The sequence below is a fragment of the Egretta garzetta genome, unplaced genomic scaffold (assembly GCF_000687185.1).
Source record: "Egretta garzetta isolate BGI_Z169 unplaced genomic scaffold, ASM68718v1 scaffold14, whole genome shotgun sequence".
Taxonomy (NCBI): domain Eukaryota; kingdom Metazoa; phylum Chordata; class Aves; order Pelecaniformes; family Ardeidae; genus Egretta; species Egretta garzetta.
This window is the reverse complement of record NW_009259588.1, coordinates 5294282-5307173: the sequence shown is the minus strand read 5'-3', so window position 1 is coordinate 5307173 and position 12892 is coordinate 5294282. Positions and strand designations below refer to the sequence as shown.

At 37.9% G+C, this 12892-nt stretch overlaps 1 protein-coding gene across 2 annotated transcripts in view; it reads left to right on the top strand.

The window, feature by feature from the left end:
- The first annotated feature begins 2452 nt into the window (after positions 1-2452).
- Positions 2453-12892, top strand: part of RANBP9 (RAN binding protein 9) — a 36337-nt gene continuing 25897 nt past the window's right edge. For both annotated transcript variants that reach the window (XM_035893459.1, XM_035893457.1), the window contains exons 1-2: positions 2453-2544; positions 5372-5483. The gene's annotated coding sequence lies outside the window, so the exon portion shown is untranslated. The remainder of the gene's footprint in view (positions 2545-5371; positions 5484-12892) is intronic.

Sequence of the window (12892 nt, the reverse complement as noted above, 5' to 3'; positions counted from 1 at the left end):
AGCGTCAGGATAACAGCTCTTTAAATTTTGTTGAGGTTCAACAAAACCTGAGGGTCAGTGCTTTTTTGTGTTACCTCTCAGAATCATAGTGTTACTTAAAAAAAAAAAAATAATGGAGAACATAAATGGGGAGGTGGTTGAGGGGAAGATGCATTGACTGCAGCATTGTTTACCAGAACAGGCTAATTTCTTTCCGCAGTGAACTGTTATGTTATACTTCTATGAATTCTGACTTTGTCAAAATCTGGGTATGAAATACATATATGTTGGCATCAGTGATACTGTAATATATTAGAGACTATACCTAAGGGTATTTTTGGTTTTTAGATGGACAGACATACATTTCTGTGTTGCTGGCCATTAGCTGTGCGAGCTGATAGAAAGCTAATGCTGTCCTAGTGACTGTTGTTCGGGGTATATCTATATAAGTGAGACATGGAAAAAAGTTTCAGAAAAAAATGTGTGTCATTTCACTTAATTGTAGTATTAGCAGCTCTGAGCTATAGGTAAGTGGTAAAGAAAGCATAAGGGTTCAGGCAAGCGTATGCTGCGCGTAAAGCAGTTACCGCATAAAATAAGTAGCTATTAAGGTAAGACATCTTTAAAAATATTCCCACATATTTCTAAAAGATTCAGAATTAACACATGGATCTTGTTGAAAAACAGGGATTTCATAAATGCTGTATGTAATATGAACGTTCCACTAGACAGACAAGTTCAGTTTCCAGCAGATAATCATCTGTGCTATGTAGTATAAGGAGATAAAAATACAAACTCAATGCAGATTGTAACTATGAAAGAAACTATATACAGGATTAGGTAAACAGACTAAATCATTAGTGCTGAAATCATGAAAAGTCCTATAGTAACTTCACTTAAGTTAGTCTTGTGACGATTGTCCAAAAAAAGCTGAGGAAAGTTACGCAATTTTGAGTAAGCTGCCATTGCATGAACTTTTTCTAATGTATCGCAGGCCAGGAAATCTTAACCAGGCACATATTTACAGTGCATTTGCCTTTGAACTGTCTCTAGTGCCAAACTAAAAAAAAAAAAAAAAAGTACAAAATTATTATTTGTCAGTGCAAACTATGCATCACGATTTCTGTAACAAACAGAAGAGGATTCTATAGTAACAGGTCTGTGTTGTCATTCAGTGATACAAGGATGGTGTCAATTTTTCTGGAAGAAAACACTTGAAGTACATTCAGTACAGTATGGATGTTTCAGATGCCTTTGTAGTTCTGAGATGTCTTGCTTTTTTAAACTGGGGAAAAAGTTGAAGTAAAATCAGTAATTTGCACGTTTTTTTTTTTTTTCTTGTCTCAGTGAAACTTTCCTAAGGAATTCAACAGAAGATTAGGCCTTGATTATTTTATTTTTGGCAGTGTGAGCAAGTCATTGAACCACCTGTTGGAAATAACTGCAGTTCAGCTTATGTAAACTTCATTTAAGGATTTAAACTATATAAACATGCTTACTTTTGTCTAGGTAGACACTCCCATAGACTTCTTTTGGACTATTTGGTGCATATGCATTACACTTAGATTTAGGTTCAAAGGTTATATTTTTGAAAGCTGAAGTGGCTTCTCCAAATATGATTTTATTTGATTTGTCTTTTTCGAGTAGATGGAATTTATATTAATTCCAATTTAATTTTGCTAAAGGACTGATGTTACTACTTTTAGTAAAAATCATCAGTGTGAATGACTGCTTAAAAAATAAAGTAAAGCTTTGCTCCTTAAGCGTGATAAACTCATAGTTGTTAAACACTTTTACAAAAGCCCAATCGAGAACAATTCTGGTAATTGAACTTGACTGTGATCTGGTTTACAGTGTAAAGTTCTAGCTTTGTACACCTCTTTTTCCTTCTCTGCCCCGATGCATCTGTTTGCAGAATTCTCTCTTTAACGCTGAAAATGATTAATTTTTAGTGTTAAATAAGACATACTTTAAAAGTGTTCTTTGAAATGTGTTAACTGTAGCTTGCAACTGTGAAAGAGGTCTGTTTTGGGGAACGTAAGGCAAGTGTTCGTATGATCTGCTTCAGGCGTTTGGAACCTCCAATTCAGAAGTTCAGAGCTGGGTGTCAAAATTCCTTTTTATTCACAAGCAAGGAAGTGGGATTCGGGTTACCAAAGAACATGGCAGCAGTATGTAATGTCAAGCTAATGGGCCACTCAACTTCGTGTCCCATTAGTGACAGTGGCCATAACTGAGTGCCTACAGAAAAATCAAAAACCATGTTGGGCAAATATGGTGTATCTGTGTTTTCCCCTCTCAGTTTTCAGCCATTTTAAGCTGAAGGACATCCTGAGCAGAAGGCAGTTTCTCAGTTAATTTCTGTTCTAGAAGCTTACCCAGTGTCCACTTCAGCATCCCTAATACCCTTTGGTAAGAAATTCTGCAGTTCAGCTACCTGCTCTGTAAAGAGCCTCTTTCTTGTTTTAAAGCTGGCTGATAACCGGTATCTCCTGACTCCTCCTGTAATCCAGCGTAGCTTGGTAGTGCTGAAAGTCTGAACTAGTGTGTTGAGACAACAGAGAGGTATGTGGAATATTTGAAAGTAGTTAACTGCTTGATGCTGTTGAGTTTGCTGTTAGAAATAGTAACGGTATGTAACTACAAATAAAAGCAGCATACTCAAGTAGTAAAATGGGATTCATAGGAGATTATATTAAAAGGACAGCAGTTCTAAATTTAGGGTGTCTTCTGTCTTAATGGGATGAAAGTAGTTTTGGGCACTGACTTCCCCAAGCATGTTGCTTCACCACATGAAGTGTTTGGCAATACTGGTAAGGTATCCTGTTACTTCTGCCCCTGTGTCGACCTCTTATTTGCAGTGTGACAGCTGTGTGTGGCTGTGTTGTGAACTGGATCAGGGAACTGATCTGCTGCTTAAAAAAAAAATCTGGTAGGTTTCTTAAAGCCCGATCAGCTAATCAATCTGGTTTATGGTACAGCCTTGCAAATAGCTGCCTGGATTGGGGAGGGGATGGCAGAAGGGGACTAGTTTCAGGAAGAGGTGCTAAGAATACCTTGAATTGGTATTGTTTCCAAACACTTAGCTTGTGATTTCACAAAACAAAGTCTGTTGGGTAATAGCAGGTACATTTTCAATAATATTTGGCTAGTTCCTACTACTTTAGTCTTCTATGGGGAACACTTGCCCAAATAAGGAGACTGCCTCAGACTGAAACTACACAGATTGTCAAGTGCAGAGAGTAACCAAGGGAATTTCTTTGCTGTCTATTCTAAAAAACTAAGGACGTTTAAAAAGAAAGTATCTTTGCTTTCCCACCCCACCCCCCACCAAACTACTGCATCGTTTAATCAGAGCTATCTGAATTTAAGGGATCTCTCAGGAGTTTAATGTTCTGCCCATAAAGTTTTGGGTGCTTTTTAGCTGAAGGATTTCTGCATACTTAGAAATGATAATCTAATTTATAGTAGCTAAATAGTGAGCTATCAGCACTTGAAAAACAAGCAAACCTATGGAAGCTCTAAGGTTATGTACTTGGTTATTACCTTCCTTGGCATAGCCTGAGGAAATAACCTGAAAGTGGTGAACAATAAAACGTGCATGGTGTCTTGTGTATGGAGGAGTAAATTACTTTTTTTCCTTCATGTGGGACTTCTAAAAACAACATGCAGAAGGTAGGTAATAAGCTTAATATTGTAAAACCTGTGAGGTGATCAAAGGATCTTTATATAAAATGTTTAATAAACACATATTGAAGTGAGTAATGCATTTGCACCCAGAAAAGTAAGATAGTTGGCTAGTTGCCTTGAGGTAGTTACACACTGAGGTGAACTAGTTACATTAGAAAAACTTTGTAGGTTAAACCTAATCTCAGTGAGTGAAAAATTCATGCTGTGCTAGCAAAGTTTTGGATGCAAATGCAGCCATAGTGAAATGGAGAGTTCTCCTTGGCTGAGTATATGCCATTTGGTAAGAGATGGTTGGTGCTGGCTCTACAGGCAGATAAGCATTTACTGGTTTACCAACATTTACACTAGAGGGCTCTGTAGTGTAGGTCAGCTGTGCCTGATCTTTTGGGCTGGCTATGCTGTAATTTTTCTGCAGCTTCTTCCTTGATGTATGACCTGACTTGCTAAACAGGAGACATGATTAATCTGTGCCTGAGCAGTAATTCCAGTGTTAATGCCACTGGAAGGAGTATGGGGTGGTTTTTTTGGCATACGCAGATCAATTGCAGTGCAGGTGCAGCAGGCCTCCATGTCTGGACTGGAGATGATAGCTGGAGTGCTGCAGCCCAAGTGATTTGTACAGCACACTCAAAACAGTAATCTCTTTTCATCATGCCTCAGAGCCACATGAGCCTGGGCATGGGATCTGCATGAATTATTCTTATGGCAATGACAATCTGTTCCTGGTTGCTATCTTATTGAAATACTTCTTGACAGGATCCAATATACTTTCCACCTTCCTCTTTTTTTCTTTTCTTTTTTTTTTTTTTTATTTTTTTAAAACTTTGACTTGTGACCCCATATGTGACTTTCACACAATAATTGAGGGATTTGGTGTGTCTGGAGAGACTGAGCTTCCTTGAACAGGTTGCTGCTAAAACAAATAATCTGGCCAAAAGCCTGCTTCCAAGTTGCCTTTGGAACAAAGGGCTGTGAAGAGGGTGACGCATTCAGAAAAGTTAGTCTGAGTGGAGTGTAAGTGGCTCTCGGGTTCAGGTTGAAAATTCCTAGAATAGACAAGAGCTGGCATTGGGGATTCTTGTAGCAGAGCTGATACATAGCGAGCCTTATAAGAAAAAGGAGTAGGAGCTGCATTAGCTCAGTTGCAGGCTGTAATGCTTAATGCTGTCCTGAAATAACATTCGGAACACAGAAATTAATTATGAGTTGTAGTTTCTATATAATGGCTGATGTTTATTCTGAAGGACATTAGAATTAAAGTATCTTAAATAACTTGAAGATTCAGAAGCACTAAGCATTAGATTGAAGTCAGTTATAACATGTTTCAGTCTATAAAAATGAGTAAGCCCTGTGCATTTGAGAAATCATACAGTTCTTTCAAACCCAGGTGGGCTTTTGTCAATGTTACTTACTGTGGTGAAACTATTTTCTAGTTTCCCTTCAAATAGTTGTAGAACCTTTTAGAGTAGTATATCCAGAACTTCTCATAGCATGCTTAGTTGCAGTGCAGGTGCCTACAATGAAAACTTAGTGTTGGAAGAAAATATTCTAGCATAAAAATGAGGCTGATTAGGATATTGTATACTGTTTGCTCATTACATAAGCCTTCTATTTTGAGTAGTTGGTATATATACCTTTGAATCATCTTCTGCAGTTATCTAAAATACATTTTTGTTGTGTTTTGAATGCAACTGTTTTTCAGGTCATGGGAAAACTCCAAAAGATGCTGCTTCTGTTCGAGCTACACATCCTATACCTGCAGCCTGCGGCATATACTATTTTGAAGTCAAAATTGTCAGTAAGGGAAGAGATGGGTAAGCATTGAGTGCATTATTAATTAATTATTACTTGAAATACTGTCTCACGTAATCTTTCAGTCAACAGATGTCAAAACTTGTTTTCATATTTTAATACTTTTGATATAGCTTAATTCCTTTTTCATGAGAAGTCACACTCTGGTATTTGATTGTTTTAAGGGAGTTGATTGTGGTATTTATTGTCCACAAATCATTGTACATCATAGATACCATAACAGCATCTTCTCATTTTCTCTTGACAGAGAAGTTAGGGTTTGAATGACCATGGTTTGACCCTGCTCTTACCTTTAAAGCTGTTGGCTTTTGACCATATGGTTACAGACTTTCATGTAGTTTTTAGGAAGTTTCTAGGGTGTGCAGTGGACCAATTTACCTCCTCACTGCAGTCTTTTCAAAGATGTCGTATCAATTGTAAACCAGAAAGTTATTCTTAAGACTACTTGTTGGTGAATGGTAATAAAAATAAAGGGGAATGTTCTGGATAGGTGCCTGAGAATTTGTCACCCTATGGAAAGAACAAGAGTTGATGAGTGAGTGCAGCTGCTGCTTCGCAGAATCCATCCAAATCATGAATCTGTTGAAGCGCAGGTGATGCCATGCTTTTAAGTCTACTGAGACAGATACAATCTCACCTGGGAAAGTCCTGAAGTGCTAATGAAGTCTTTGCTAGACCATTTGAATTCATTTTCGTCTTCCACTGCTTTTGTTAGAGGGTGTGTTTTAATCCTGAGACATTGATTTTGTTGCCTGTGTAGGACCACATCAGCAATACTTCTTTCTGATATGCTGTGGTATATGCTGTGGTTCTACTTCAGGGTTCTAGTCAGGATTGAATGTCCTTGTCCTAGGTACTGTAGGAGCATGTTGTGGATGCTTATGTCCTATTGTAAATCTTGAGAAAGAGAACTACGTCGTAGTTCTTCGGATGAAATTCGGTACCTTTGTCTTTTCTTTGTCTGTCTTGCTGCTGTTTCTTCCATTTTCGCAGTGTTCTGTAAGCCTTCTGTAAGTCAGAAACAGTGTTCAAACTTTTTTGTTCTGCTTACAGTATTGTGTAGAGATACTTTGAAAGAATAGCCTCTTAGTACTGCTGTTGCCTTGTGGTAGCATTTATGAGTTCGTTATCAGTTCTGTTCCCAAAAGTTATCCCTGGAAGATTTCTTTGCTATAAAAAACTAGTTGCTTTTGTCACGCTATGAAGACCTAATTATTTTTAAATCAAGACAATAGAAATTAGTGTTCTGAGTAGTGTTTTGCTATCAATTTTAGGAACACCTGTTGTGGTGTGGGTGGTATTTTTTTTTTTTTAATTCCTTAAACATTTTTTAAAAATTGCCCTGCTACTGTCAGCTAAGAAGTTGTTCTTACTGGGAGTTGCTAGTGATGCACATGTCTCTTCCTGAAATGTATTTCTGCCTGCTTAATTTGGAAGCAAGCTTTTTTGAAGTGATGGATTTCAAAAAGCCTCCATGTGTGTGGGGATGTCATTTTTAAATTGCTCCTCTAACACTTTACCTTAGACCTTTTTGTGTTGCTTTTTAGTAATTTCTAATTCAGTAGGCCACTCAAGGCAATCCTACAGAAGTAGAAAACACCTTTGAGTAAAGTGTTTAAAGGTTTTGTTGTTTAAGTGGTTATTTGAGGTGTACATCTGAAGTTGCCTGCTGTCATTGCGTAAAAAAATGGAGGGGTACTTTTTTCAGTTAATGATAACACATACTGCTTTGTCCTTGCTTCAGCCTTGTGACTTTTTTTAGTGTCACTTTATGAAACATTAGCTGTATAATGAGCCGAGATGTTCATTTTTTTCATTGTATAATATAGTATGGGTGCTGTGCACAGAGCCAAATCCAAATGTAGTTTAGCTGGTGAAGAGCAGGAGTCGATATGTGGAGTCTCACTGGATGCAATGTGTGTATCTCTAGACCCTGTTTTCAGGTCCAAGAGGTCTTTGACTAGGTGCAGTGTGTATCTCTTGCTGTTCAATGTTACGCTGCGTTCGAACTAATAAATTTTCCCGTAATACGTAAACTGGGAAATTTAATGCAGAGATATATAAGTAGGTCTATAGAGACCAGTTTGTGTCTGATAGGGTTTATTAGTTCTTTCTCACTGTCTGTTGTGTTTCACCTGGCTTGCTCTGGGTACATTTTTACCGTTTTTTTTTTTTTTTTTATTTTTTTTATTTACTTACTTGGCATCTGGTAATGGGAACAGAGTTCAGGAAGACCATATCTGTAGAGGACCAGCATGTAACTAATAGGGTCAATTAGTTAAAACACCTTCCTGTTGCAAAAGCATCTATTCTCAAGGCTTGAGCCTAGCTGTGGGAGCACTACAGCTGTATTTTATAGTCCTGTTTAAAATAAATCCTAGACTACCTGAGGCAACTCAGATATCTATCTGGAAGCTGAAGTACGGCTTTCAACTTTCATAAATGTCAATGGATAATTTAATGGTGTTTATCTGGAGTTCCCTTTGGTTAGTAGCCTTTACTATTTATAATTACTTTTTTTAAAGAAACTCAGCTTAATGTATTTCGTTGATGTTATATGGGCGAGTCTAACAGCATTCTCGCTTGTGTGCTCTACTTAGCATGACTTGCCTTAAATCATCAAAAACCTTTACTAAAAACCTAGTCTAGGAGATTTATTTTTTGTGCTGCTGTGCATAGCACTTGATGGCACTGCTCCTGGAATATGATCTTGCGCATCTCAAAGTTGCTGGGCAATCACAAAGATTATTCTACTCCTCTGACGACTCACAGCTCTTTTATAGTATAGGGCATGAATATGGCATGGCTTCCAGTATGGCTTGTCATAGCTGTCTGTGCAAGAGCAGCATTGGTTTTGTCATACTAATGACCTAGGTCATTAAATTCTTCACATATTTGGGGGGTAATAGTCTTGAGTAGGAATTGGAAGATGTGTAATGTGTTACTTTTGCAGATGTTCATGATGATCAGCTTCTAGGCATTATGGACACATTGAAGAAAGCACAAAAGCAGGCTTAATAGGAAGTAAGAAATGGTATGGAGGCTGGTGTTGCAGAGCGGTTGAAGAGTGAAGTTGCTTTTTGATACCTCAGTAAGGGGTGGTAGGGCCATGCAGCAACAGATAAGAAAAAGAGAAGTGAGAATTAAGGTTGTTAATAAGGTTGAAATATCATTAAAACAAAAACTGTCTTGGTATTTGTACAGCTGTGCTGGTTTTGGCTGGGGTAGAGTTAATTTTCTTCACAGTAGCCAGCATGGGGCTATGTTTTGGACTTCTGCTGGAAACAGGGTTGATAACACAGGGGTGTTTTCACTACTGCTGAGCAGGGCTTGCACCGCGTCAAGGCCTTTTCTGCTCCTCACTCCACCCCACCAGCGAGGAGGCTGGGGGGGCACAAGGAGTTGGGAGGGGACACAGCCAGGACAGCTGACCCCAACTGACCAAAGGGATATTCCATATCGTATGATGTCATGCTCAGCATATAAAGCTGTGGGAAGAATAAGGAAGGGGGGGTGACATTTGGAGTGACGTTCAGAGTGATGGCATTTGTCTTCCCAAGTCACTGTTATGCATGTTGGAGCCCTGCTTTCCTGGAGAGGGCTGAACCCTGGCCTGCCCATGGGAAGTCATGAATGAATTCCTTGTGCTTTACCCATTAAACTGTCTTTATCTCAACCCATGAGTTTTCTCACTTTTACTCTTCCAATTCTCTCCCTCATTCCACTGCTGGGGGAGTGAGCAAGCGGCTGGGTGGGGCTTAGCTGCCGGCTGGGGTTAAACTATGATGACAGCGTTTGGCACAAAGAGTCCATACATCTTTATGTGCTGCTGCAGTGCAGATATGTGAAATAATTATCTTAAATATTTTAAAATTCTTGCTAAAAGTGCTAACCGGCTGTCAAGTTGCTCTGTAAATATTTTCTGTTATTCTTTATTTCTTCAGTTTTCTTGCTTAATTTCATGTCTCCTTTTGCAGTCTGAGGACCTCTATTTATTTACTGCTTTAATGCTCTCTTTTGCTTTGTTTTGTTTGGCTTCACATGGAACATTGTGGACAGTGATGAGAACGATTGGAGATGGTAACAGTAGATGAGTAATGGGTGTAAGTATGGGAAACAGTACCAAGGTGATTAGAAAGCATGGTAGGAAGGAGAGTATTAACTGCAATAAATTATATCTGCATCTCTGTTGAAATCTCCAGTTAATTTAAAATGAATAAATACATATATGTGTCAGTTAATGCAAAGTATTGCAGCAAGTACTGTCAAAAATTCTGATGTAGTTGGGGAAGCTAAACATAGTTTTAGCTTTAAATTAAGCCTTTGTAAGCTCTTGATGCAGCCCTCATTTGTAATTGATCTGTCAGAGAACCAGAAGTAACGTGTAGTTTTTGTTCTGTAATTTCTTAATGCAGTGCTCAAGGGAGTGAGATAGGCATGGTGTTGCCTTTTGCATACAACTCTATTTTTAGTTTCATCTAAATTTCTAGAATAGGAGCTTAATTAAAGCAAACGACATTGGCAATCTAGGAATGGGAATGAACAAGGGTGTGCTAAGTCCTGGGGACCTGTTCTTGTGGGGCTGTAAGCCTTGGTCTCTAAATCTGTTATAATGCTGTAACTGTCCCTCGCTTTCCAAAGATGACCTCCATGGTGGCCATTCTCTTAGCTAGGTAAGTATATCCAAATGAAACTTTTTCCAGTCTCTCTCAAATCTTAATTTCAGTTTTCTTATGCTGCTTTTTACTGAGTTTGGTTGTGCTAGTGTCTCATGTATTTAGGTCCTCTTGCTTTGTGTAGAGCGGTAATGCATCTGCCTTACAGCCCCACAGTTAATACTTTATTTCAGATACCAGTTAACGTTTCCCTCTTACACAACTAAAGACACTTGCATGATACTGTCACAGTTTATGTAAACTACAAGTCCAATAGCTTTGCGCTGTTGCTGTGGGCATCCTTCTTTAATGGTGAAGAGTCGTCTATAATCTCTCTCTCTCTCTGTTGTCTTTGAGATTTGCTGTAACCTCAGGTTGCAGTCTTCAGCATTTCATACTGGGCTGTCTCAAGGGTGTCCAGTGGCTACCTGGCTTTCAGCAGCAAGCTACCTTCCATTATTTTATGTTATAACATTACTTCAAGAGTGAACTAGTTTTCAGCCAGGTTCATTCCCCAGCATGGCTGTTTGTATCACTTGGTGAGTAGCTATGGTAGCAAAACGGAGGGGCGCTTGGGGCAGAAATGAGCATCTGGGCCCGGGAGAGTGGGAATGCTACTTTTGGTTATGGTACCAGTTTATGCCCATTTAATTTTAGTTTAAATACAGCTTTTTGTTTTTTTAAATCTTTTACCAGGAGAAACTTTTTGTCTGTTTCTTTCCCGGGGAAAATGAATTTTTGGGGAAAATGCCTTTATCATCCTCAGTATCCTGAGTTTCTGTCCATTCTTTATCTTATTCATTGATTTGTAATGGGCAATGAGTCAATGATAGTAATGCCATTTACTTCTACAGAGTCTTTAGTGCTTTTAGAACAGCTGAGGAAGATGTATGCTTGAAATGCAAAATCCTCTAAGCAGATGGGCTTTCTTTAGATAAAAAAGAAGAATGAAAACAAAAATTGGAAGTGGTAAGCCATCTAGAAGAAAAAAATGAAAACTAAGTTTAGAAAGGCTTTAGTCTTTTAGCAGATAGCACTTAGCTTACACTTCTGTGAGCATGGTTGTTTAGTCTGTGGTGTGGTTGTACTGATGCAGATCTTCATGATCATGCTTTATATTGCATGTGTAAGTTTTGCTAAGTGTTCTGCACTAAAATAAAATGTTACTACAGCAACTCATGCAGGTAATCAGTATGCTTGTTGGTAAAGCAGTGTTAATAAGGCTTTAGACACCTGTTTTTAACACTGGCCATACAATCAGTCATCTGTTGTTTTGGCAGTATCTTGTAGTATGTGTTGTGTATGTGATGAAGTGGGTGAAGAAATAAAAAAGGAAAAACTATCCAAAACAAAAATACTGTGAGAATGAAGTTTGAGTTTTCATGACACCCATGCCTGTGGTTTAGCCTGAGATGTTTTAGTGCATTTGAGTGATGTTTGTGAAATACAAATGCTTTGTTGTCTTCTAGAGCAGGTATGAGTGACTCTTTAAACAGAAACCATACTTTTTTATTGCAAACTGTCTCTGTTGCAGTAAGTTGGCTTTCCCTTTAGCATCCCATTTTCTTGATCACAACAAAAGCATAAACTAATAAACAAAATACAGAACACTGTCTGTTGCTGTTTTGTTTGTATTTATTTCTGTAGGCTACTAATCTAATGTAAAAACTTTGTGTAGTCTTAAGACCTATTTTCACAGTTCTGACGCGTCCTCAGCAGTTGTTACAATAACAGGCATTTGTTACAACAACATGCAAACTTCACTTGATCTCTATTTACATATAAGTATGTCTTGGGGCATTATTAGCAGAATACTTGTGTACAGGGTAGAATCTGATAAAGTCTGAAGTAGCTTTATTGCGTTAGTGTCTTCATTTGAATTGCAGCAGCTGCAAGAAGAGATTGGATCATGAATCAGCAAGTGTATCTTTTCTTAAACTGTAGCAGTAATTCATTTTTTATCTGAGTGTGTGAGACCAGACGTTTGACAGAAATGAACAGCAACTAAATGTTCAAGAGGATTATTTGAGGTTTGCGTTTAACTGGTCAGAAATATGTGGAACCGGAACAATAGAGTTTTATTTCTTTGTTGATGTTTTCTAGAAATGAAGATTTCTAATTTAAAAAGAAAGTTGAGAGAATTAATTTTTTGCTTGCTGCTTCTTGCAAAATATTTTAAGTTATTTCTTGCTTATGAGATTCATTTGCATAAATACAACGTATAGATGATAATCTTGCTGCAGCCCAGACTTACGTTATATTATCATCTGTGCAACTATTCTTTTCTGACAGTGTGGTCTCCAGAAAGGCTTTAGTGCTTAGGGACAAGTATCACAAGACAGAATTGTGCAGCCTCAGAAAGTGATAGGGCTGTCAGTAAATAATAATAGGAATATTATAGGACTCAGAAGCAAAATGTTTCAAGAGTAACAGTTTCAAGTGCTATGCAAGATGACTGTCTGACTTTCTTTTGTGGTTTTTTTTTTACCTCTCTATGTAGAACTGGATTAATCTGAAACCTGGGTTTATCATGTTCAAAATGCTGTTTCCTTGGAAACATTCCATAAAATTAAACTTGTTTTCAGTTTGAAATGAAAGACTCAAACTGTCTATGGCATATTTTGAAACATTTAAATAGAGAAAAATTTAACAGCTCATTTCTTATTGTGATTGTGCAGACAATAAGAATCTTGGATTAGCATATTCCTACAAAACTTTAATGCAGGGTAACTATATTAAAAATCAAATTTAGATAC